Genomic DNA, 27,383 nt, shown 5'->3' with positions numbered 1-27,383 from the left:
AAGGGGTCAGGTGATCACACCACCTCCAATTAAGAAATCAAGAGGTATGTTTGGGAATGATATTTAAAAGATTATATTTGCATGAAGAAAGATGCAAAATGTTGTTAAGGATCTAGAATAAATCTCTAAGTTTTGTTAGTTTTCATGTTACTACCAAGCATGAAAAATTTCATAATGGTTGCCAAGTGAAATGTTAGTTGATTTCAAGCTATCAAAGGTGATATTATTGACTAAGCTTGTAGTGGTTTTTGAGTAGAAAAAGAAACTTCATGGAAGCTGAGTGAGTCAGAATCTCTATTGAAGCTGAGCTTATAGATGTGTAAGCACTAAGCATTAAATGCAAGTTTTGAAGGTCTATATGATCCATTTTTACTCATTTGACATCATTTAAATTTGAACAAAAGCACAAAGAGTGAAAGATGCATTGAAGAGATCATTCCAAGAACTTGCTAGCAGGATTCAATAGTCACTTGACACCATCACAACATATTTACAAAGGTATTTATTAAATGCTGAGCTATGCAGTTTGAATTTTTGTAAACCCTAGTTTACATAATCATGTCTAGTTCTTTAGCTCCTAAGGTTAAAGAGGGTAAAGAAGTTTTGAATTGTGTAATTGATAAGCAATAAGATCAGATAACCAAACTTTAGAGCCATTCCTAATATTGCTTACAAGCAAGATCCATCTAGTGCATTGTCAATGGTACCACCTTGAGTTTTGATGTTTCAAGACATGAGGTGTTTCTACACATGCAAGGTGGGTAGCTTAGGAGATATGGAGATTAGGGAAGCCTATGGGAAATTATGTGAAAACAGTGCACTGAAAGATGAATTCAAAATCATAGAAAGGAAAGGTTAACCTGTGCCTTAGATTTTCCCAATATTTTCATGATTGAATAGATAAAGATAGTTTTGAGTAGAATTCATGAGAATTCTATATGGTTGGACAATGGACTGGTGAAAATCACAAAGAAAATTGTACATAGAGTAAGAGGGTATCCAACACTTGACTGACCTAAAACCATGAGGAGTAAATCTAAAGAGGTCATTGAGAAGAATATAAGGGCAGTATGGAATAAATGAGGCATGACAATTGATACTATCTCAGATCCCCTAATTTCTTTTGTAGTGAGAATTATAGCACATAAATTCTATCAATCTAGTAGGCTCAATAGTGTACCATGTATTGTTATTGACATGGGCTATAAGATAGTTAAGTAGGATCATACCTATGACCTTGGCAAGTTGCAGATGCAACAATTGTCAAAAAATTTGGGAGCAATAAGGAAGACCGAACGTGCACAATGTAAATTTGGTTCAATTCTTGTATGTATATTCTTTTGTGTACATAATAAATTTCCTGCTTTTGGTAAAGTTTCCTAGAAAACAAATAGATATATTGCAGTGTAGATAGGTGAATTTATTGAGCAACTTCGAAATAATTTTGAGTCAGTTTTGGCCAGGTACTTTAAAGATTTCAAGAAATCAATGAAGAAAAGATTGAGGATACCAGTGACACTAGTTGAAAAACATTTCAATGATGTTTTTTTTCTAGTTGACACTAATTTTACATATGTTCAAGCTGCTATTCCAAGGGTAAGGTGGTTAAAACCACTAGGCTATGAGATCAATATTAATGAAGCCTCTATAGTAATAACAACACTACTTGCATAAGATGTAGATGTTAAGGCTATTGCCTTTGGGAACTATGACATGGCTAAATTTAAGATAACAATGGATTTGAAGACTGCCTCAATCATAAGAAAGAAAAACAAGATTGTCAAGAAGCTAAAAGAGAAATTTGGTCAAGGAGTAGATGATGATGAAGAAGAAGAAGAAGATGATGATGATGAAGAAGAAGAAGAAGATGATGAAGAGGAAGAAGATATACTATTCAAGCACCACTAGTCTTAACTCAAGGTCAAGGAGAAGATCAAGTAAAAGAAGTAGAAATTGAAGAAGGTACCAAGGGAGAAGAAGCCAACGAAGCACCTAAGAAAAAGAAGAGTAAAGCTAAGACCACAACAGTTAGTAAACCAAGGAAGGTTGCAAAACCTAAGCCTACGGTTCCCTCTCCTAGAGCAAGCACAAGAGCTACTACCAAAAAGGCTCAAGAAGCAAATAAGCCAAAAGAGAAGAGGGCTAGATTAGATAGCAAATCCGAGGAGCTTGAGAAGAGACCAAAGAGAAAGTACATAGCTCTAGTTGAATCTAATGAAGAAAGGAAAAAATTTGATGACAAAAACCAATTCAAAGTGATAAGTCATCATCCTTAGATTTAGATAATATATGTGAGAACATACAGAATAATGCTAATTTATCTAGTCTCAGACATATTGAATTTGATAAACTTGGAAAAGTTGAGATGAACGAAGTAGAGAAGTCAATATATGCCATGATGGAAAAATTTAAACAAACTCCACTTGAGATTACCAACTCTTTACCAAAGGAATTATCTGATAGAGTTGAGAAAAAGTGGCAATATAGTATCAATGTAGAAAGACAAATCAAAGAGACCACACTTGCAAAAGTGATGCCAGAATTGATAGGGAAACAAATGGCTAAGGAAATAAAGAAGCACACTGGAAAACTTGCACCAAAATACAAGGCATTCAACATATTGCTAAATAATTTGAGGATGTTGTACAAAAGACCACTCTAATTTGGAAATCATTATATGGTTTGGCAGTACCTAAGGAAATAATGCATGCATCTATTAAGGTAGGTGAGGACAAAGATGAACAACAATAGGTAACTAAGGTGATCATAGTTGACACTAAGACAATTACACTTGAGGAAGGCATAGAAAGACTTGAAGACACATAAGCATCAACTAAGGATGAGCAGCAAACAGAACATAGTGTAAATGATACACTAGTGCTAAGTGCTAGTCCTCAACATGAGGTGAATACATAAAGTGATACTATAAAGATAAAGGATGTTTCTAATACTCTCACTTAGAACACCAATTTCATTATAGAGGAAAACTTGAAGAAGATACTGGTAGAATCCACTACTCAGGCTAAACATTGTGAAAATCCTATACAAGTGAGTGTTGATGAGATTGAGAAGGTAGAAGAGGTATTTGCAGGGGAGGAAGTATAGAAATAAGTGACATCTACAACCCCTCCTCAATTCACCTTGATATAACCTACATTACCCCTTGTGGTATGTCAAAGGAAGGAGACAACAACTTTTATTGGTACATTGGTGTAAAGTACTCCAGTCTCTATCAATGTAAAGGAAAATGAAAATAGCAAGGATGAGATAATTGGAGAGCATAAAGATGAAACAAAAAAAAATAAAGGAACACAAGTTCCAAAAAATTAGGTAGATACTCCTACACCTACAATACAAGATCAAGGTGCAATTGAGAATGTAGAGAAATTCAAGGATAAGGCTGAAGAGATAGAATTTACTACCAAAACTGAGGAAAAACTAGCAATACAAACATTGGTGACTTTGCTAGCATCTGTTACTCCTCCAAGTCAAGCTCTTCATAGACCAAGCATAGAATTTATACCCCTACAATCATCAAGGTTGAATCCAATCACACCTAAGGTAGATAAAGTTATATCATTTGTTGATGTGAACTTGGATGAAGTGATTGAGTTGACCAAGTTTGATTCTGCAACCATTACTATTGAATTGATGAGCATACTCTAGGATGCCCTTGCAAACAAGAAGAACCAAGAACTACTTAGATGGGAGCATAGGTAGAAGCAAGATTTGATAGATATCAAGGACATTCTTCTTGATGCATTTAGCCTCTAGCACCTAACACAACATAGATGATCATAGAGAAGCTAACCAACTTAGTGGAAAAGATAAATGCCATAGACCTAGATTCAAATGTGAAATTACTTGAATGACCTAAAAGAAAATTTCAAAACGAGGTCAATGAAAAGATATTAAGTGCTATTGCACTATCATAGATTGAGTTAGCAATGAAAATTGATAGTGTAAAGAAGGTACTAGAGAACATTTTCTCTTTGTACACCAAATTGTGCATCCAACACTCTTTACACAGGAAATGAGGAGCCACATACTGATTTTGGAGAGTTATATACAGTGATTTGGTATAACTCTGTCAAAATCTCTAGCCCAGAGTGAGAAACATTTCAAGAATCTACTGAACTCCTAGAATCAGTTAGCAATGTTAAATATAAAACAAGAAAACATCAAGGCTAAACTAATTAGCATCCAATCTATTTTGACTCTACATATGAAGATAGTACACAAGGAAATAGCCTTTTTTGAAACACTCATGAAGAAAGATCTACATCTTTCTACTCATGAAGGCTTAGTTCACCTTATTGCCGAATTAGACATCTAGATCAAATCATTAAAGGTAGCTTGTGATAATTGGGATGTTGCTTTGAAAATTATGCCTGAGTTCCACAATTTTTTTTTGGAAAAATACACTCTAAGTGTATAATCCTTTGACATAAGTGTCAAAATGGGGGAAAAAAAAGAGATAATGGGAGAAATAAGAAGTATGGGGGAGATAATATTATTTTGGAAAAGAGGGAGTCAATGACTGAAACATAGTACATAGATCAACCAATACAAATCTACTTACTAAGGGGAATGATTTTGGTTCAGATGTAGAGTAACATAATCAACTTAGGGGGAGTTATTGAAATTTGAGGTATGACTGATGAGTCATAAGCTTTTGCAAAATTTTGAGGTTTTGAAATTTTGTAAGTAAGTAGATATTATTTGAGTTATGCTTGAAAGGCTAAAGGTTATTCATACATGACCAAGTATTTTTCCACTCATGTCAAAGGGGGAGATTGTTACTTTCAAATTGGTTTTCATATATGAGTGATAATATACTTAATTCATTTACTTAGTTCATGCCAAAAAAGTAATACACGCCAAGCATAAGTTGTCTGATGATATATGTCGAGCAATAGATATTTAGTATGAGTTGAGTAACTATTAAGTGCCGAGTCACTCAAGTGCCAAGTATATGGTATTTTCCAAGATATTCAGATGTCAAGTGATTAGTGGATGTTGATTTATTTAGAGGTTGAGATAAAGCATTGAAGTTACAGTTGATGCCAAGCATCAGGGACTTCAAGTGCCGAGTTACACAGTTTTGACATATCTGTTTGTAATGGCACAAACTTTTATGTAAACCATTTTTTGGCCAAGTCAAGGATTTTTTAATGATCTCAGATGATAAGGATGAATCTTAATTGTGAATCCCTATGCATTACATGCATCCAATTAGAAAAAGGGAAGGATTAAGCAACAATATGGGTGAATCATAATCATTGATTCATACCTAACCCTAAGTCACTTAGGTCTTCTTAAGCAAGACAAACCCTAAACTTTTTAGGAATGCTTTGGGAGAATTGAAGATAGTTTGCATGCAAAAATAGAGCATTCATGGTAACAAAGCTATTATGATTTGAGTTAAATTGCAAAATTTGTTAGAGGAGAATAGAGGAAAGGAATCAAAAGACAACATAAATACATCTAGTAAGAAAGGATCCAGTTCAAATTAGGAAAGAGGTAATTTGACATCAAGCAACAGAGTGTTAACCGAATGATCATTGCTGAGATATTCTAATAGGTGAAGCAATTAAATCCCTTAACATAGTAGCCTTTATAGGTTGTTCTAAATCCTTTAGCAGAGTGCTTACTTCATTGTAAGTTAAAGTCCTTTTACCAGACACACTTCTAACAGGGTATTGAAATCCTTTAACAGGGCAGACCTTTCACAGGGTAGATCATGTGTCATGATCAAACATTGTAACCTTCATTAGATACACTTTATTACTCTAGTAGTGAAGATTTGTGGGTGTCATCCCCACCCAAGTTTTACCTTCTCTTTGGAGGGTTTCTAGGTAACCAAATATCTTGTGTTATACATAAGTTGAATGTTTTACTTTCAAGCTATGGATGTATATGCTTAGTTTGGTATTTCAATATATATATATATATATATATATATATATATATATATAGATTGTGAGATGGATGCGTGGTGAATGACTTTGAGGTTGAAAGTATGAAGTGTTGATTCACCCCCCCTCTCAGAGTTTACTTCCTTATTGTATTTCCAACAGAACATTCTTCAACTAACTATTTTACTTTTACCCTTTTAACAAGATAAGAAAACCTTAAATCAATTATATCATTTCATGAAATAAAATCACATTTTACAAATGTTATTAATTAACAATATTATAGAAAAAATATCTATCAAATTTATGATTTCATATAGATCATACAATACCCATTTTAATCACTTTTGCAACACTTACAATAAAAGATTTAATCTTTATACTTCAATTATAAATCAATATGCCTACAAATTAATAAACCAAAGTTCATTAATGACTAGTCTATTTTAAATTCTACAAATAAAAATGTAGTAATAACTAATAAATTGTTATTAGATAAATCATAAATGAAGGAATGCATGAGCATATGAGTTCAATTATTTTGATTAATTGATTTTAGTTTAAAAGGTGAAATAGAAAACCGAAATCAACAATTCTTGCATCTGTTCTATTTTTGGATTATACCATTGAGAATTTTAGTTATTAATGTACCTAATGAAAAAGTAAATAACACTTCATATGTAAGACAATATAACTTTTATATGAATAAGATATTCTAAGAAAAACTATATTAATTGAATTACAAAACTATAATAAGTTTAAACAATATAAGTTTTATAAATACTACTTTAAAAAAATCTATATATTTAAATGAATATTACTCAACCTCTTATATTGATCTAGGAGAGAATATTTTTAGTTCTTCACTAGCTCTCGTTATAACTATTCTATTATTTATTTTACAATATCTATAATTTTTTTTAAAATATCATTGATAAAATAAAAAATTGATATTTCAAATAATATAATCAATAGCATTTGATATAAAAATAATATCAAAATAGGAGGAAGATATGTTCATATATATAACATATCAATTATATCTCAATGCTAGAATGAGTTTTTAATAATATGTTTATTATCACTATTATCAAAGACAAATGATATTGAACTAAAACAAATAAAGAAAGCTTCAAAATTCAAAGTTGGAATATTTTAACTAACAAATCAAATGTTTAATTATCAAAATATTTTCTATCATGTTGATGCTATTTTGTATTTTTAAAATAGTTTTGGAACATGAGTCATATTTTATATATTTTTATTTCAAGATGTTAAGTTCTTCTGGTGCTGAGTGTTTAGGCAGCGGGTATCGAGTTCTTCAGGTGTCGAGTGTTTCAAAATTTTCAAGTTAATAGGATATTTTTAGGTGCCGAGTAGGCATAAAGGTAATTGGTGCTGAGTCACTCTGCTTAGTACTAAGTGCCGAGTAACTGAGTCTTAAATCAGATGCCAATTTATTTAAGGTGCCGAATCTATTAGGTTTTGAGTTGTGTAGTAGAAAGGAGTGCTCAGCCTTGTAAGGTTGGTCAAGTGCCAAGTTGAATAAGCTATTCTCTGGTGCCAAGTTGAGGTAAATTCCAAGTGTCGAGTTGAGTTAGTTTATTAAGATGCTGAGCAAAGTTCTTCACGTGTTGAGTGTTGAGGCAGTAGGTACCGAGTTCTTCTGGTGTCGAGTGTTCAGGTAGCAGGTACCGAGCTCTTCAAGTGCCAAGTGTTTTAGAATTGTCGAGTTAATAGGAGATTTTTAGGTGCTGAGTAGGCATAAAGGTAATCGGTGTTGCGTCACTCTGCTTAGTACTAAGTGCCAATTAATTGAGTCTTAAATCAAATGTCGAGTTATTTAAGGTGTCAAATCTATTAGGTGCTGAGTTGTGTAGTAGAAAGGCATGCTCAGACTTGTAAGGTTGGTCAAGTGCCGAGTTGAATAAGCTATTCTTTGATGCCAAGTAAAGCAGAGGGGGTTGTTAGGTGCCGAGTTGTCCTATCGTCTTAAAGTGAATTTAATGCTGCATGCTTTTCTTAAGTGCATTTATAATGGCACGACTTCTAAAGTACATTTTGTATGCTCCAAATCTTTTATTCCTTGACGATATTCAATTTTGAAGTCCTATTTTTTGATTGCATCATGTGAATAAATCCAAGTCATTAAGGAGTAGCATCTTTAGTACCATTTCCATGCATGATAAGGACAATATTGGTGACAGTCTACATGGAAAATGACAAGTTGCACTATGATTATTTATTGAAGTTTCCTATATGTATCTTTCATTTCACACTTTCAAAAACATCCTGCATATGCTTAATTAGGAAAATTTATTTTGTGAAGCTGAGATTGTGCTTCAAGATGAATTGTGTGTGGGATATTGCTTTGGCTTGCGAAATGTGTCATCAACAACATCGTCTCATCATCCCAAAAAAAATTCGTATTTGGTTGCCGCCGACATTAGAGGAATCTATGTTACCCAGTCATCTTATGGATGAGGTGATGAACCAAATGTTCATAATGCATTCACAAACGATCACAACAGCCATCTGGGATATCATCGGTGAAGAGCTTCTCTATCCATCGACACATTTTTTTTCTATCCTTCTTAGGTCATATCTATATTTCTATCCAATGCCATGGATTTTTTGTAATCTCCGAATAGGCTTCAAGCCTTGGCCCAAAAGGTAATCCTGCCACATTTCCTAGTGGATAATAAATTGACTATGGCTATGCAAAAGTATGATTTTTGGAATGGTATGGCTTTAGTTGGTGGTCTATTTTCACATTCTCAACTTCTAAAAAAACATGAATTTTATGTTGTTTTTGAGGCTATGAAGAAATCTATATATACTTGTAGTTTTATTTATTTAAAGCAGTCTCTGCCATATGATCCAAGATTAATGGGTGTGCAATTGGTGGAAAGAGTTAAGTTAGTGGGCCTGGCCATGATTGTATTGCAAAAGGATTCTAATGTTTCAAAATCCATACAGCCGAATGCACCATCAAAAAATTAACAGCCAATTGAATAGAGTTTTTGGGATTCAATTGGTGCGATTAACTTTGATTGGCTTGTAGATAGTTCAGAATTTTGATTTTGGGAATTCTTTTTGATGGATTTGGATTTTTTGGTTGTGGTCTGGTATTTGTTTGGACAAGATTGATAGGCAGTGTTTCTAAAGGTCCCTTTCAAGTTATGTCATCATCAACTGGTGTTATCTCTTGTATGTTGCAACTTTATGTCTAAGTACTTCATGCCAAAGCTATTGTATTTGAATTTTGTAGAAGTTTAGATTTGGTTATCTTTAGGGGTATACTGTTGGTTGATAACCCTTTGTAATTGCTTTCTCATAATATGTAAATATATGTAAACATTAGGGATGATGCTGGGTTTTCTTCACTGATTCTTTCCTAGTTGACCTCGTTGAATTAGATTAATAAATATTATAGTGGCTAGCCACTTTTGCCTAAAAATAAATAAATAAATTTCCCTTGACTACTCACACATATTATGGGCTTTAGTTTATTTTGGAAAAATGAATCATTTTGTTTGATAGTACCTTTATACAAGGAAAAAGAAAAAAGTCACTATCTTATACATGTGTTATTAGTGGTGTGTACTTGTTATAATAAATTGTAATGCAAATAGAAATTTATGAATATAATAATTTGTAGTTGTGTCATACTATTTTAAAGCTTTACAAATTTAAAAGAAAAGATACATATTCATAACAAGCTATAGAATGAAAATAAATAAAAATTTATATATATATATATATATATATATATACATATATATATACATATATATATACATGTATATATACATATATATATATACATGTATATATACATGTATATATACATGTATATATATGTATATATACATGTATATATATATATATACATATATATATACATATACATGTATATATACATGTATATATACATATATATGTATATATACATGTATATATACATGTATATATACATATATATATATATATATATGTATATATACATGTATATATATACATATATATACATACATATATATACATATATATACATACATACATATATATACATATATATACATACATACATATATATACATATATATACATACATACATATATATATATATATATATATATATATATATATATAGAGAGAGAGAGAGAGAGAGAGAGAGAGAGAGAGAGAGAGAGAGAGAGAGAGAGAGAGAGAGAGACGTCAACATTTTAATTTTTTTTAGTATCTTCTTGTAAACTTGGATAGTAGGTATTATATTTATAATCAGTTGACATTATCAAAAAATTTAATTTTAAAATGTTCTGGCTAAAAATATCTCATTTTAAATAGGCGTGAAACTTGCTATACAAATTCAAATTAAATGAAATTGATCCAAAAAGTAAAATAAAATTATAATTGATGTGTTTCATTCATAATTAATTTAGTGAGTGAAAAGATTTGAACTTTTGATTATATTAACTAAATTTACTAAAGTTTAGGAGAAAATGGTGCAATGTGGAGGATACTCCGAAATAAGTGTCCCAATAACACAAACTTGTGTAAAGCAATCACATTTGAAATAAATGATATTTATATTTAAAAAAATTAGAAAATATAAATCAAAACTTTATAAAAACTATTATCATTTGTAAATTAAAAAAATAAAGAAATATGATTGGTTCGAACTAATTTAGAAGATGACATGAGTGAATGTAATAGTATTGCCTACCACAGGTATAATAAGGAAGGAAACTAATATTTTTATATGACCATTTCTCATTTAGATTTTTTTGGCTAATCAATTGTCATATTTTGAATTCATAGAGGTTATATTTTAAAAATAATTATTGAATGCTAATTGCTAACTTTTTATTGGTTTATGAGGAATTTCTTGGGATTTAATCAAATTTTCATGGATGGAGAAATGGAGAAAAAATATTGGAAAAGACAATGTAGCAAAGATTAGAATGCAATTATTATCCATCCAACATGACAAATAAAATACCACTGTAAAAAAAGTACACAAAACTAATAGCAATAAATCATTTGGCACAAGGAGCACCAACATATTTCTCTTAAAGCTTCTAGTTATAAGCGAAGAATAACAAAAGAATGAGTAGATAGAGTCCACTACTATGTGCTTCCATATCCTCCTTTGTTTTTCTTTCTGCCATGGCATTTGGCCAGGCCCTGGCTATGATCAGTTTTTTAAAATAAAAATCCTACACTTTTCATTTCTTAAGAAGCAAGATTTTAAATGATTTGTGGAACAAATTTTAGATAGTTACTCTATTTTTTATCAAAACAAAATGTGAGAAGCTGGAGATAATAGAAGGTAAAAAAAATTATAAGGTTTTTGCTATAATGAATTTTCAAAATCAAGTGTAAATGTTGTTTTTTCTTGCCAATTCTTACTATTTTCCAACATAATAACCTTAGTAGGGTTTAGTTTAAGTGCATGGTAGATGTGGACTTTAATCAAATTTAAATTATTATGTCTCTATCTATGTTTTGGTTACTTATTTATCGATTTTCCTATGTGCAAAAATTCATAGACATGGATATTGTTTGTCTACAAAACACTAGCGTCATGAGCATTCAAATCTATTCTCAAACTATTTGCTGATACTGAACATTTTGAGATAGGCAAAAAGAAGCACTCAATAATGTGAAGATAATTCTGAATGTAGTGATTGTTAGAGAGGGCATCACATGTTTTTTATATCTTTTATTTTTATTTTGAACACTATATATTTGAAGAAAAGGAAACATCTTTCAAAAAGGTTTTGGTTAGTGGGAACTATGGTTCCATTATATTTTATTTCACTTTATTGTATTATTTTGGTTATTTTTGTATAATAGTGATGGCTTGTGCTTTATATGGCTTAGTCACTCTGTCAATTTAGATAAAATTAACTTTGATGTATTTTTCCAAATAGTCCACTATTCATTTCCTTCATCATCTTTCTGATAAAGTGTAGCCTATATGCTTAGGAGTGGGCAAATATTGTTGGTGAGTATCAAACTTGAGTGACCTAACATCTATGGATTTAGAGCCCAAATAGTTTTTGTTCTCTGAAAATCACTTCACATTTTTTAGTACTTGTGAAGCTTGAAGCAACAATTTTGCAAGCTCATAGGAAAAAAGAATCATGTCCTATTTTGCATGAAGGGTTAATTTTACTTATTGAGGGTTACTATAAAAGCAAGGCCATTGTGTCTTCTCCTCCTTCTAAAAAAAGAAGGGCTATGTTAGTGAAAGTTACTCTAGGAAGAGTAAGGGTGAGGATGTTGTTAAGGGTAAAAGGAGGAGTTTGAAGCAAGAAACCCAAGAAACCCCTTAGCAAAATGTTGAAGAGATTATTGAGTCTGATAACTTGGAGAATAAGGAAAATGAAAAATTGGAGGAGAAGGAGAAGACAGATGTGGGAGAATTCAGCTCCAATTTGGAAGGCTACCTGAGAAGTAAAGGTGAAACTAGTAAGGATGAAGAGGAAGAGAGTAGTGAGAAAAATACAGAATTGGGTAATGTTGGTGAAGAGGAAAATCAGAGTGAGCATTCCAAGGGAGTGATGGATGGAAAAGAAGAAATGGTGAAAGAAAAAAAGGACCTTTCTGATGTCAATATGAGGGAAGAGGTAAGGATAGACAAGGACAAGTCTTCTAGTAGAGCAGAAATGGGGAAGAAGAATGAGTCTATTCAAAGGGATACTATGCTTTCTTTTCTACATACTACAAAGCTCAGGGCTGATACCTCTCTGCAAGTCGACTCATGGATGTATGATGAATTAATGAGTCTAGAAAGGAAAATGGAAAAGGTGCGATAGAACTAGGAAATTGACCACGCAAAGATTAGTCAGATGGAAGTGCAGGTGGGTAATAGACTAGAGAAACTAAAATAGTATGAACAAACACTTCATTTGTTGATCAAAGAGAGTGCCAATAAGATGGAGTAGGTTACTTCTAGTATCTGTGCTGCTACTACAAGTCTTGGGAAGTGCACCAATGAAGAAATTATGTCTCTAGGGGGACCAAGTAAAAGAACCAGATAAAGCTCTAAGAAAAGGGTAGCTGAGGCTACTGGAGGTTTGGCTGCTGATACCATTCAAGGCACTGCAGAGATCGGACAAGAGGTGGTCAAAATGATAAAAGAGCTACAGTAGCAGCTAGTAATCCCTCTAGTTTTTGTTCTTCATTTTTTTTAGTGGTCCTAGTCTTTGGTCACTAATATTGGTTATTTTATCTAGTTTTTGTCTATTGTTAAAACTAGGTTCCAGGTCCTTGTAGAACCTGGTAGCGCTTCATGGTTTATCTTTTTCTTTTTTGTTAAGGGTTTCGGGGCCCCTTCGAAACCTGTTTTTACCTTAATCTAAAACAATTCACTTTAGGTAAAAAAATCTTGACTATTTAATGGGAAAGTTTTCTTGTGGTAGGTATTTTCTTTGAACATTGATCCAAGCCAATAAAATTAATCAAAGAATAGAACCTTGTGGTTTGGCTCTATGGGGAATAGTCTATGTATGTTTATTTGTATGCATTATATTGCATCTTTTATGGGTGAAGGTTGAGGACATGTTACATGTTGTTGTTAGTGTTTAAAATAACTTAGATAGGGGATGGGGGTGTAGGGGTGAATCAACTGCTCTAGGCCCTTTAGTGCTAATTAAACAATCAAACACTTAAAGATTTTTTGTTCAACATTATCATGTAGTTTGGTCTCTACTACATACTGAATAACAATTTTAACTAGTAGCTTATTGTCCTAACATAATAGACTTATTGAATGTAAACATTTGCAATTTTAGATCTTAGTTCAATTCATGTGTTGAATCTATGATAAGCCTTCCTCTTCATTTCTATCCTCAATTTTCTTGGAAACCTTTCAAGAATTCACCTTGCTCTTCGCAAAATACATAAGCTTTTTGCTTAGATTTTCTTATCAACCTCAATAGCTTTGTTCCACCTTATTAGAAATGTTGTTAACACACACAACTTCTCTTTTGTTTTCTCTTCTTTGTTCCTCACACTTCCTCTCTTATTTAGTTTGGCTATGTTCCTCCTTAAATAGATAACTATAGTCCTTTTCCATTTTCACAATCACCATAGATCTTAGAGTTTATGTTCTGATCTAATATATTTATTGTACTTGTTGAAATCCATTTATTTTCTAGAAACTTTTCACTAAATCCATTCTTGTATCTTACCTAATCCTCTCTTTGAATTAAAGGATCAAACACATCAATCCTTATCTTCAATAGGTTTTCCATATCCCAAGAAATCAACTGAGTTAGTTGGAAATTGTGATTTCTTGCAAACAATTAAAATGTTGTTCCTCGACCATCACAAAATTTTGACACTCAATCATCACTCAATTACTCAGTTGCTATAGAGTTTATATCTCAGCATCAATATTATCACTTGGTCAATACTGATGTTTAGTTAACATTGAACTTTATCAACACTTACAGTAGCTCTATTGACACTAATATCACTCAACATATACTTCAAAACTTCTTAATCTTTTCCTCTATTTCTCGATAAAGCGTATGCATTTTTTAGTCTCTTTACATGTATTCATGGTATAAATAATTAAATTATCTTCTCAAAGTCTAACTAATCAAATGTCCATTGTTGCTTCCTTTTCATGACTCAACCTTTTCTCTAGTTACTTTTGTTATGAGCAATTTCTCAAATCCTTTTCATCAATCAAATATAGATATGACATTTGTATCAAGTACAAACATGTCTAATTGGTGGATTTGACATCATTGAAAATAAAAAATATTTCAACTATAGTTTCCAAAAATCACCCTCTTTGGAATTGATGGAAACACCTCAAAATATCTTGAGTATATTTCTTTATGAATACAATCACCCTCTTTGTTGTTAGAGTAATTAGATATTTCCTAATTAACTCTAGTCTACTTAAGCCAAACCTAGGAATATAATAATTAATTCTTTTATTAATTATTATTATGCAGCCTAGGTTATACCTTTTTAGGGTTTTGATCTCCTTTATAAGGATGATCTCTCTTTGTAATTAGATAATTCAATTTTGATAATAGCAATCTCTCTTTTTGCTCATCAATAATCAGTCATCTATGGATCTAGGAATACCAGCCTTCATAGCTTTTGCTTCTCTCTTTTTGTGACAAGTGTTTGCATGCAGGTGATTCATGGGAATTGTGGGGTTGATATTTCATCAACTTCGACATGGAAATAGAGCTGACAACTAACTGCACCACCATGATAGGCTTGGAACCATCTTTTCAACTATATCTTGTTTGTGAAAAATGGAGTCCATATGCCTAAGATATGATGGTTGTTTGACCTTTTTTTTGAGCCCATATCTTGTTTGTGAAAAATGGAGGCTTCTTTAGTCTTTCACTAGTTTCTTTTCAACATTATTTCCATCTCTCTTTGGAGTAGGTTTTTCCCATGTAGTTTTCTTTATTTCTCCTCTTTTAAGAGATTTGGTTGTGCTTGGCTACCTAATTAGGCTTTGTTGCTAGGACCCAAATCTACTTTTTGTAGTACTTTCTAGGTTTTTAGTTACTCCCCAAGTTTATCTTAAGTGGAGGTGTTAGAGTAATTAGATATTTTCTAATGAAATGTAGCCTACTTAAGCTAAACTTTAGGCATATAATAATTAATTCTTTTATTAATTATTATTATGCAACCTAGGTTAGACCTTTTTAGGGTCTCGATCTCCTTTATAGGGATGATCTCTTTTTGTAATTAGATAATTCACTTTTGATAAGAGCAATTTCTCTTTTTTCTAATCAAGAATGTCTCATCTATGGATCTTGGAATTCCAGCCTCCATAGCTTTTTGTTCTCTCTTTCTCTAATAGGTGTTTTCATGCAGGTGATTCTTGGGAGTTGTGGGGTTGATATTCCATCATCTTCAACATTTTTTTCCATACAATATAGAAGAATTCACTTCTACTAGTGACCAATATCCTTAGTTTCATTATGATTCTCATCCTTGCAATTTTAGAAACTCCCTATAAGTTCTAAGTTCATACTCCCTCTATCATAGATAATTCTGCCAATCTATTCTATAAAATCTCCCTCTTATATATTGGATATAATTTCTCCCTTACATATTATTCCTCTTCCAGACTTCTCTCCCTCTTTAGAACATCTTGTATACATATTCTTCCTCACTGAGAACAATGCCAAATATGCTATCTCTCTTGGCTTCATTTTCTTTATACATCTTGATTATGTAGATAAGTATATGTTAGGGCTGATTTCTATCATCTATGTACAATTGATCTTCTACTTCTCTTTACTTCACTTCACTGCCTTAGGCACATCCTAAAGTAGAACTCTTTGTATCGATGTGTAATATATTTTGATTAGAACTTTTGATGCAATGCCTCTTTGTAGCTTAAGTAGCTTTTCTAAGGGGAATAATCCCCAATTTACCTATTAGATATTCATGAGCATCTTTAGGTAACGATTTAGTGAATATGTCAGTAATTTGTTCTTTGGTGTGTACATATTCTAGCTTCACTTCTTTGTTTTCAACTAGTTCTCTTAAGTAGTGATACTTGATAGCAATGTGTTTTGTGTTTGTGTGCATAACAAGATTCTTTGATATGTTGATAACACCTATGTTATCACAATAGATAACCACTGGATGTATATTTCTTCCTTCATCCCTTTCAATAATTTTTTGATCCACATAATACATAATATTGTAATAGCTCACTATAACTACCATGTACTCAACTTCAGTAGTTGATTGGAAAATAAAGTTTTGTGTCTTGCTTGACCATGACACTAATTTCTTTCCTAGAAAGAATGCACCTCCACTAGTTCTTTTTCTATCATCAGTATTTCCTTCCCAATCAGATTCTGTGAACACCTTTAGTTGAAATCTATCAGTTGTTTTATAAGACAATCCATAATCTTATATACCTTCCAAATATCTCAATATCCTTTTCACTACCATCAAATGGTTTTCCCTAGGATTTGTTGAAAATATAGAAACTATCCCAACATCTAATGCAATATCCTATCTTCTATCAACAACATATTACATTTTTCCAATCATTGATATGTATAGTGTTTGGTTCACATCACCAGATTCATCATTGTTAGATTACTTATGTTCTATAGACATAGGTGTGCTAATTGGTCTTGATTCTACCATTCAAAAAGTTTACAATATCTCCTTGATATATTTAGACTTAGTAATGAAATTATGAGATTTCATTTGATATACTTGCAAACAAACAAAGAATTTGATTTCACCAAACATTGACATTTTAAATTCCTTGTTCATTTCATCAACAAATCATTTTCATAAAGACTCTTTTCCTCTAAATATAAGGTGATCAACCAAAAGTTTAGATAATGATACCTTAGTGTTCTTGCTAGTCTTCAAGTATAGATTACTATTATCATTTGTCCTTTCAAAATTAATCTTCACTAGGCAATTATGAAGTATTTCATACCATGCTTTTGGAGCTTATTTTAATCCATATAGAGATTTGTGTATTTTTGCATACCATATTCTTCTTGTCTAGGCCCACAAATCCTTTAAGCTGTTCTATGTATACTTCTTCCTTAAGAAGACCTAGGTGATTTAGGGTTAGGTATGAATCAATGATTGTGATTCACCCATTTTATCGCTTAAGACATCCCTTCAATTGATTGGTTGCATGTATTACATAAGGATCTACAATATAGATTCATCATTATCATCTTAGAATCCTTAAACAATCCTTAAGTCAACAAAAGGTTTTGCATAGAAGTTTGTGCCATTACAAACAACTATGTCCAAAACTATTTACTCAACACTTGAAGTGTTTGATGCTCAATATCCATTGTATCTTCAATGCTGTAACATAGCCTCTAAATGACTCAAAATCTATTTATCACTCAACATCTGAATGACTCAGCATCTACTATCTTCTGAACACTTGAGTGACTTGACACTTACTAGTTACTCAAAATATACTATATATATAACAACTTATGCTCAATATACACTACTGGTTTGGCATGAACTAAGAAAATAACTTAATTTTGTTGTCACTCATATGACAAAACCAATATTGGATTAACAATCACCCCCTTTCATATGAGTGGAAAAAAGACTTGGTCATGCTTGAATAACCTTACCCTTTGAGTATAAATTAGATAATCTCCATTTCAGTACTTGACTTTCATAAAAAAGTTCAAAAGTTCAAAGTTTTGTAAAACACTTATGACTTATCAGTCATATGTCAAAAAATTTTGTAACTCCCCTTGAGTTGATTATTGTATTTAGATTTAGATTCTAAATACTTCTACTGAGTAAATCTTTTGTGTTGACTCTGTCTTTGTAGTCTTTGTTTGGTATCCCCCAAAACTTATCTCTCCTTTCATGCATTCTACCCCTTTCTTCATTCTCCCCCTTTTGACACTTATGTCATGGGTTGTACATGAATTGTTTCTTTGTCCAAGAAATATTTATGGACCTCCATCATTATCTTTAGTGAATCATCCCAGTTGTCACATGCTACCTCTAGATATTTTATCTATATGTTTAACTCAATAACAAGGGTGACTAAGCCTTCACGTGTAGAAAGATGGGGATTTTTCTTCAACAATATCTCTACATAGGCTAGTTCCTTATATAACACCTCCATGTGAGGGGTTAACATGGATTGGATGTTAATTGCTGTAGCCCTAATATTTGTATCTTGAGGATGTAAAGCTACTAACTGACCTTTTGTTGTAACAAATTTGTGAAATGAGATTGACCTTGACTAGGAGATTGCTATAGAATGTTACCTTTTTTCTTTACATTTCCCTCCGGATGGTCAATATGTCTCTACACTTCTTGTGTGAATAAGGGAATATCATACAACTTGGTGTAAAGAGAGAAAATGTGTTCCAAAATCTTCTTCACACATTCAATCCTAGTTTCTAACTTAACCTAGTGTAGTGCAATGGCACTAGCTATTTGATCATCCACATTTGTTTGAAATTTCTTCTCAGATCGTTCCAATAATTTGACATTGGTATCTAGGTCTTCATCATTGATCTTCTCTACAATATTTTCCAATTACTCAATGATTGGCTTACCTTCATCAAGTGCAAGGAGGTTGAATGCATCAAGAAATATTTCCTTGATGTCATGAAGTTCTTGTTTCTACCTATGCTCTCTTCTGAGTAGTTCTTGGTGTTTCTTCCTTGCTAGAGCATCCTGCAATATGCTCATTTTCTCTATTGTGATTGCTACAAGATCATACTTTGGTAACTCAATCACCTCATCTAAATTGATGTCACCATGGGATGTAACCTCATCAACCTTAGATGTGCTAGGACTTTTCCTTGATGCTTGCAAAGGTGTAGCTTCATTACTTGAGCTATGAAGTGCTCGACTAGGAATATGAGTAGCAGAGTGTAGTAAGGTAACCAATGTTTGTATTGCTATTACTTCCTCTAGCTTCATAGTCAAGGCTGAATATTTAGTCCTATCCTTCTCCTTTTCTTTGACCTCTTCTCCACCTTGTGTTTATGGTGTAGGTGTAGGACTAGCTTCTTGACCTATTTGAACTAGTGTCCTTTCTTTCTCAATTATTGTAATTTCTTGTACCATGGTGCAAACATGTGGAGGCATGATGTTCTTCCTGTGATATACTATAATATAAATTATAGCTTGCAACACTATAGATTGAGAGGGGGCACTTGATAATTCTTGTGTTTTCTCCCTTGTAGATGCCAATTCTACCTTCTCAATCTCATCCACACTCACAAACATAGGGTGACTACATAATTGTGCCTTGCTAGTGGAATTAGTCATTATCTTCTTTATATAGTCCTTTGTTAGGGGATTGATGTTGTGAACATTGTTGTTAAAGACATCTGTGATATTTTCTACATCTTCTTGTGGACTAGCACTTGACATGTGTACTTCTAGTACACTCTGGTCTTGTTGGTGTTCTCCTTCAACTATTGTCTCTATAGTTCCTTCCCTATGTGATTTTTCTTCACCTACTTCCATAGGTGCCTCATCTTCCATATTTGTATGCTTTGCTAATCATTAACTTCAATCTTGTTCTATAAAATGTTAAAAGCTTGGTACTTTGGAGAAAATCTTCCCTTATATTGTTTAATAGCTTTTGTCATCTCAAATTTTTCCAAATTTGGTATCAGTCTTGTAAGTGTAGTCTCTCTAATATTTCTCTCTATTGTGAGATTATATTTCAACCTTTGCTCAACTCTATCATATAAGCTCTTTGGTAGAGAGTTGGCAATCTCAATTAGAGTCATCTTAAAAGTTGCCATCATGGCATACACAAACTCTTCTACTTTATCCATATCTAATTTCCCAATTTTATCAAACTCAACATGTGTGAACCCACTTAAATCAAAATTATGCTTAATATTTTCACAAAATTTGTCCAAATTAGAAGAGGGACTATGACTCACTACTTTAAATTGGTTGTTATCATATGAATTGGTCCTCTCTTCATCTAATTCAGCTAGGGCAATATACTTCCTTCTTTTCTTCTGCTCAGGTTTATCTTCTTTTGTAGCTGTGCTAGCTCTCTTTCCTTTAGGCTTTTGAACTTCTTAAGTCTTCTTGGCAATAGCTCTTGTGCTAGCCCTAGTAATAGGAACTGTAGGCTTTTGCTATTAAAGTTTCACAACCTTTTTAGGTTTTCTTGTTGCTAGCTTGTTTTCTTTCATCTTCTTCTCTTATGTGGGAATAGGTGCTTCATTAGCTTATTGTCCCTTAGGACCCTCATCAATTTGTGCTTCTTCTTCTCCTTGGTCCTCACCTTGACCCTATGTGATAGAAAGTGGTGCTTGGGTAGGTGCATCTTCATCATCTTCTTTGTCCTCATCTCCTTCTACCCCTTCACCAAATTATTCTTTGAGCTTCTTCACAAGCTTATTCTTCTTCCTCATCACATAATTTGTCTTTAAGTCCATTGTGATCTTTGACTTTTCTACATCATAGTTTCCAAAAGTAGCAACCTCCTTATATACTTCCTTTACCAATAAAGTAGTGATGGCTATAGATGCCTCATCAACATTAATCTCATAAGGCAGATGTTTGAGCCATCTCACCCATAGAACAACATCTTGAACATATGTGAAATCAACATCAACTAGAAAATGAACATCATTAAAATGCTTCTCTACTAGTGATACTAGAATCCTTTGTCTTTGTTTTATTGACTTCCTAAAGTCTTCAAAGTAGCTAGTCATCATGGACTCAATATTATCTCCTAGTTGCTCTATAAATTCACCAATCTATACTACAACTAACTTGTTGGTTTTCCAAGCTATTTTCCCAAATGTGGGAAAAGTGTTTTGCACATAGAAAAATATACAAAACAATATTCAACCAAATTTGTATTGTGCATTTTTTATTTTCCTTATGGCTCCCAAGTTTTTAGATAACTATTGGAGTTGTAACTTAGCAAGGTCATAAGAATGGTCTTTCTTCACTATTTTGTAACCCAAATCTATAGCCATACATGGTACACTATTTAACCTACTGGATTGAAAGAACTTTTGTGTAATAATTCTTACTGGAAATACAATTAAGGGATTAGTAATTGTATCTATGGTCATCCCTCTTTTGTTCCATAGTGCCCTTGTATTATTCTCAATTTCCTCCTTTGTATTGCTCCTCTATCTAGGGTTGGATACCCTATCAATCTATGAATGATACTCTTTGAGATTTTGATAGGGAGATCCTCCAACCATACAAAATTGTCATGAATTCTACTACTTGAACAATCTTTATCCATTCTATCTTGAACATGTTTGGAAAATATAGGGCATGGATTAACCCTTTCCTCTCTGCAACCTTGTATTCTTCTTTAAATACTCTATTTTCACACAATTTTCCATATAAATCTCTTTTTTCTATGTCTCCAATGCTTCCAACCTTACAAGTGTACCAATATGTTACATCTTGTATCATCAAAAATTGTGGTGGTATCATAGATAACACATAAGATGGGTCTCCTTTATACGAAATATCAATAATTACATAGAAATGTGGTTGTTTGATCTCATTACTTATCAATTAAACATTCAAAACTTCCTTTCTTTCTTAATCATATCAGTAGAAGAACTAGATGCCATAACAAATAACTGGGGTTTGCAAAAAATCAAATAGCATAGGTTAGCACATGATAAATACCTTGAAAAATATGGTGACAAGTGTCGAGTAACATTTAAATTAAGTTGCAAAAACTTGAATCCTTTTCTCCAATTCATCTTCAGCTCTTCATGCACTCTTCAATCTTGAATAATTGCAAATGAGTCAAAAATTGACCATATAACCCTTAAATTTTTTGAATTAATTCTCTATGCTTACACAGCTCTGAGCTCGACTCCAATAGGAATTTTGACTCACTTATCTTCCATGCAATTCTTACTATGCTCAGCAACTATAGTGATCTTTTCCAACACTATCACCTTTGATAGATTGGAAACAACTAACTTTTCACTCGACAACCACAATGAAACCTCTCATGCTTGGCAACAACATGAAAATGTATAGATTTCTTCTAAGTTCTAACAAATACTTTGCATCCTACTTCATGCATGTATGATCATTTCAAAACTCAATCCTTGAAACTGATGCATAATTGAACTTTGAAATATTAGTCCCATACATACCTCTTGATTTCCTATCTAGAGACGGTGTTCATCTATCACATGATGCATTGAATGAAGTGATCCCATCTAAACTTGGTGTGCTACAATTTTCCTTCTTCTTCCATGTCTTGTTCATCTGCACTCTAATTTCTTCAATATCAATCTTCCCTTTGCATTTATTAGATTCACTACTAGGTGCTCTTGACCTTGTCAGACAATTTCTGCTAATATGACTAGTCTTTAAATAGGTAAAGTATTTGCTTTGACTCAAACATCTTTTGTAGTCACTTATAAAATGTGTTCTAATACAATTTTCAGAAACATGTCCATACTCTTGATAATAGTGACAACTATACCTCATATTATAATCCTAATTTTAGGATATACTAGTATGGTTTACCTTGACTTTCTTGTTTGATGACTAGTTAGGTTTTGATCTACACTCATATGCTCCATGTCTGTACTTCTTATAGTTGTACTAGTAACCTTCAAATATTTGTGTGCTTGATGTCTTTCTCTTGCATTCATGTGGTTGATGTCCTTGATTGTTGCACTTGTCATAGTTAGCCATGAATTTCTTAGTAGGGTTTTAATTTGCATTATTGCTCCTACAAAAATTTATTGTATGACCTATCTTACCACAATTATGACAAGTAGTTTTGTAGTTCTTACCATTTTTGCTCCTTTGTTCAACACTTTTGGATGATTCTCCTTCTTGAGTACTAGTGTAACTTGATCCAATAGTATCACGTTTGGATCTAAGAGATCTCATCAATTTCTCAAAATACTTGATGTCTTCATTAGGTCTATTGAAACTTTCAAAAAATTCTTTTTCTCTTTTCAAATATCTTCTCAGTTGTTAATTCTACAACTTCAGTGTTGTGAGCTCAATATCTTTTTGATTCAATTCATTATTGGAAATCATCATTTAATTAAATGTTTCTAGTTGCATACAAGCAATCATATTCACCTTTGGTATATTCTCTTCTAGCCTATTGGTCAGTATCCTTTTGTCATCTTTAATCATGACTTTTTTCTCTTCAACCTTTTTATTTAATACTTGGTCACCTCATATTGTTGGAAATATAAGAGGAGTAACTAAGAGGGGAGGGATGAATCGGTTACTACAAAAACAAATCCTAGATCCCTTAGATGTTAGTAGAAAATGCAAACAGATAACTGAATACTACTGAAGCCGTGTAAACACACAAAATGTGTAACTCAGTAATAACTAGATTAGCTCAGTAAAATATTAACATCTAAACCATTAGATCTTATCTATGATTACCATTACTTTAACTTAGTTGCAAACATATAAAGAAAATAACATGAACACATTTGACACTAGAATTTAACATGGAAACCCAATTTGGGAAAAACCATCAATAGCAACTAGTTACTAATTTTCACTCTTCTGAAGTGAGCCTTGTTAGGAGCCAACCTTGTTAAAGGTTACAAAACACACTATTAGGTGTGACCCTATTAAAGGATTTAATCACCTTTTTAGGAGTGTCCTGGTTAGAGGTCTTGAGAACAATTCAATGGAATTGCCACCTTATTAGAGGATTTGCAAATAGCTATTAAACCAACTCTATTTAAGAGATTTAGATCACTACTACAATGGTTTAAGAGTAACAATGAGATGACTTGGTTTGACTGCAACCAATTTTTTGATTTTAGATCTCTATTCTAGCTTGTACTTGATCCTTCTCGATCAAATATGGCTTTGCTACACCACAAGGATACTCTATTTATCCTTCAAATTTGCCTCCTCTTCTCATTAATAGATCTTCAATCACATCATCATAATTTGCACATTCTCTTGCACTTTCACACACACTAGAAATCACAACTTGACCTTTTACTTATACCTTCCACTTTTTTCAAGTTGGATCAAATGCAATTTACAATAATAAATATTCATTACCTTAGTTAGCTGGAATTAATAGATAGGTCAATTCAGCTTAATACAACATACTAAGAAAATCCTTTGTTACTCGACCCTACTTGGTAGAAACTAACACTGAAATGATTTCCTTTATTAACCTACAGAAGCTTGGTTAACACTACAAACTTACAAAAATCCTTTGGCAATTGAGTGAGCCTAGTTAGCATTGGTTCCATCCAACTTTCCTTTGATGCCCAAGTGAGCTCGATTAACACTCACTTTCTGCAACTTTTCTTTTAATGCTTGAGTGAACTTAGTAGACATATCCTTCTAAACTAGGCAAACATAGGAACACTTGGTAGACACTGAGAACTATCTTCACTACTTGAATGAGCTTGAAATATACTAACTGATAATGATTATGACATTTGTGTAACATCAAAGACAACACACAATTAATCAATTGTATCCAACAATCTCCCTCTTTGGTGTTGATGGCAACACAACATGTCATAGCACAATAAAATTTTGGATTTTGGATTTGAGAACTCCTTTTGTCAATATGAGCTCTTCCTTTCACTAAAGTTTGTTTGCAATAGCTATTACCAATTTCATTTAGAACATCCTCCCTCTTTCAGCATACTTCATCTTTAGAAGACTTCACCCTCTTTGGTTTCTAACTTTATTCTAGTTCAAAAATTTATCAGAGATATGATAGTAAATTTCTCCCTCTTTAACAACCATGGAAAAGAAAACGACTCTATAAATTCTAGTGTATCTTAAGTACTGATTCATCTGCAATATGCCCTTGCCAATTCTACACCAACTGATTGATCTTCAACAGGTTCAGGTTGATGCATTCACTAAACTTTATTTAGTGAATTTCAGATAGGGGAATGACCCCTAGCTTACCTCTTAGATACAAAAATGCATCCCTAGGTAATGGCTTGGTGAATATGTCTACAATTTGTTCCTTTGTATTCACATATTCCAATCTAACTTCTTTATCTTGCACCAATTCTCTTAAGAAGTGATATTTTATATCAATATGCTTTGTTTTAGAATGTATTAATAGATTCTTTGATATGTTGATTGCAATGGTGTTATCACAACATATGACAACTAGATCTTTGATTTCTACCTTCATTCCTTTGAACAATTGTTTGAACCAAGCAATGTTATAGAAATTGACTACTACTGATACATATTCTACCTCTGCTATGGATTGAGAAGTATAGTTTTGCTTCTTACTTGTCCAAGATACTAGTCTTTTACCAAGAAAGAATGTTCCACCACTAGTTCTTTTTTTGTCATCTAAACTTCCTGCCCAATCAACATTAGTAAATACTGTCAAGTCCAAATTGCCTCCAAGTTTGAACCATAAACCATAGTCTTTAGTACCTTTTAGATACCTCATGATTCACTTGATTTCCACCATGTGAGTTTCCTTGGGATTTGCTAAGAATCTTGCCACTATTCCAACTACTAGAATAATATCAGGCCTTGTGTGTACTCCATACTACAATTTTCCAATCATTCATCTATAAGTGGTCTTATCTACTTCTTTGGAATCATCATTTTTAGAAAGCTTATGTCCACTAGACATAGGTGTTCGAACTAGTCTTGAATCCTCCATTCCAAATTTCTATAGTATCTCGTTGATATACTTAGATTGAGTGATGTAGATACCATTCTTGTTCTACTATATTTGTAGTCAAAAAAAGAATTTAATTTCACCAAACACGAACATCTCAAATTATTTACTCATTTCTTCTCAGAATTCTTCGCATAAATCATCATTTCCTGTAAATAGAGTATCATCAACAAATATTTCTGCCAACACAATCTTGTTATGTAGTCCATCCTTGATATACAGACTATTTTTATCATTAGTTATTTGAAAACCAATTTGTACCAAGTAATTATGGATGATTTCATACCCAGCTCAAGCTTGCTTAAGACCATATAAAGCTTTGTGTAGTTTGTGAACCATATCTCCTTTGCTAGGATCTACAAAACCTTCTAGTTGTTCAATGTAGACTTCCTCATCAAGAATTCCATTCAAGAAAGAAAATTTAACATCCATTTGGTATACTTCAAATCCTCTATGTGTTGTATATACTAGTAAAGTTCTAACACCTTCAAGCCTTGCTATAGGAGCAAAAGTCTCACCATAGTCAGTACCTTCTTCTTGAGAGTAACCTTTGCATACCAATCTTGCTTTGTTTTTTGATACCTTTCCATCTTCATTCAACTTATTTTTAAATACCCATTTTGTACCAATTGCATTTTTATCCTTGGGTCTAGGAACAAGAGCCCAAGTTTTGTTCTTTTCTATCTATTCTATCTCTTCATTCATTGCTTCAATCCAAGTTTCATTTTCTAGAGCATCTTTAACAATTCTAGGTTCAAATTCAGCAAGTAAACATGTACCTTTTAATTTACTTCTTGTCATTGTTCCATCTAATTTGTCTTCAATGATCTGATTAGGTGCATAATGTCTTTTGATATATCTTGTTAACACTATCTCCTTGGTCTTTGAATGAGTTCCACCATATTCTTCTTGAATTTTAGTTTCAAGCTTAGGTCCTTCTGTTTGTGACTCAGGTCCATCAAGCTCAGTTTGAACTAGCTCAGTAGCCTTTGATTGTGAGTCAGGTCCTTATAGCTTGGGTTGCATTTTCTACAACTCAATAGCTATTGGAGTTTCTAGGGACTTGAGAGTTGAAGCTTCCTTTTTATCAGATAGATTTGGTAGAGTATTAGGTTCGTAGTAAATAAATCTTTGATACTCTTTAGGTTCCTTTTTGCTTTCTTCTTCACTCTTTTCTGCATATTCATCAATTCTAACATGTGCACTTTCTATAATTTTGTGAGTAGATAAATTCAAACATCTATATGCTTTACTTCTACAAGAGTTACCTAGAAATATGCCTTCATGACCTTTT

Source organism: Cupressus sempervirens, chromosome 8, assembly GCF_028749045.1.
Source record: "Cupressus sempervirens isolate cs-2001-9-10 chromosome 8, ASM2874904v1, whole genome shotgun sequence".
In the NCBI taxonomy this organism is placed as follows: Eukaryota; Viridiplantae; Streptophyta; class Pinopsida; order Cupressales; family Cupressaceae; genus Cupressus; species Cupressus sempervirens.
Note: the sequence above shows the minus strand (reverse complement) of the source record.